The sequence below is a fragment of the Mus caroli genome, chromosome 13 (assembly GCF_900094665.2).
Source record: "Mus caroli chromosome 13, CAROLI_EIJ_v1.1, whole genome shotgun sequence".
Taxonomy (NCBI): Eukaryota; Metazoa; Chordata; class Mammalia; order Rodentia; family Muridae; genus Mus; species Mus caroli.
Genome location: NC_034582.1, coordinates 7,828,338 through 7,829,764, shown reverse-complemented (window position 1 = coordinate 7,829,764; position 1,427 = coordinate 7,828,338). Strand labels below are relative to the sequence as shown.

At 44.9% G+C, this 1,427-nt stretch overlaps 1 non-coding gene across 1 annotated transcript; it reads left to right on the top strand.

Annotated features, from left to right (window-relative positions):
* Positions 1-1,078: 1,078 nt before the first annotated feature.
* LOC115029142 lies at positions 1,079-1,209 on the top strand. Its single transcript, XR_003834710.1, has one exon. It is a non-coding gene; the product is annotated as a small nucleolar RNA SNORA17 (small nucleolar RNA).
* The last annotated feature ends 218 nt before the right edge of the window (positions 1,210-1,427 follow it).

The window sequence follows — 1,427 nt, the reverse complement described above, 5'->3', positions numbered from 1 at the left end:
GTACATTTACACAATGGAGTACTACTCAGCTATTAAAAAGAATGAATTTATGAAATTCCTAGGCAAATGGATGGACCTGGAGGGCATCATCTTGAGTGAGGTAACCCAATCACAAAAGAACTCGCACAATATGTACTCACTGATAAGTGGATATTAGCCCAGAAACTTAGAATACCCAAAGTACAAGATACAATTTGCAAAACACATGAAACTCAAGAAGAACGAAGACAAAAGTGTGGACACTTTGCTCATTCTTAGAATTGGGCACAAAACACCCATGGAAGGAGTTACAGAGACAAAGATTTTAGCTGAGATGAAAGGATGGACCATCTAGAGATTTCCATACCCAGGGATCCATCCCATAATCAGCCCCCAAACACTTACACCATTGCACACACTAGCCAGATTCTGCTGAAAGGACCCTGATATAGCTGTCTCTTGCAAGGCTATTCTGGGGCCTAGCAAACACAAAAGTGGATGCTCACAGTCAGCTATTGGATGGATCACAGGGCCCCCAATGGAGGAGCTAGAGAAAGTACCCAAAGACCTAAAGAGATCTGCAACCCTATAGGTGGAACAACAATATGAACTAACCAGTACCCCCTGGAGCTCATGTCTCTAGCTGCATATGTATCAGAAGATGGCCTAGCTGGCCATCAGTGGAAAGAGAGGCCCATTGGTCGTGCAAACTTTATATGCCTCAGTACAGGGGAATGCCAGGGCCAAGAATTGGGAGTGGGTGGGGGAGGGTATGGGGGACTACTTTGTTTCCTCTCCTTTGTTATCCTGTTAAAGCATTCATAAGGTCCAAACCCCATGACGTAATTATCTTCCAATAGGCCCTACTTCTTAAAGGGTCCACACTATGATACTATCTCCACATAAGGGAAGGAGTTTTCAACTTGTGAGCCTTTCAAGGATAAACTACATCAAACTGTAGCAATTATCTTTCATGTTTCCCAATTCAGTTTGTAATTCTACACTGTTCTGTGGTGATGATTCATAAAAAAAGAGCTTAAAGACCTATTGTTGGCTGCTACAATAGAGAGGTTCATGGTAGCCATAAAAGTAGTTGGACCCTGCCCCTAAGGTGGTGCAGATATGGCTGCTGTGTCACATGTGTGTCAGTAGGTGGCAGAGAAAAGAGAGGCTGTACCTCGACTCAGTATTCTAATCTATGAATATCGGGATGATTAGTAGCCTAACATTACCTGAAACAAGCTAGCCTGAGACAACCACCAGGATGGCACCAGTCAGGTACTTCCAGGACAGAAGCAAGCCAGAGATTCTACCTCAGTCCCACAGGAGTGAGCCTGAGACAGACAACTCTTGTAAGGGGTCACTTAGGATGGTTGGGGGAGGAGTGAGTCCAAGATTACCACCACATCAGCACCATGGGGCCCAGCCAGGGAGCTAGCCTGAGATGA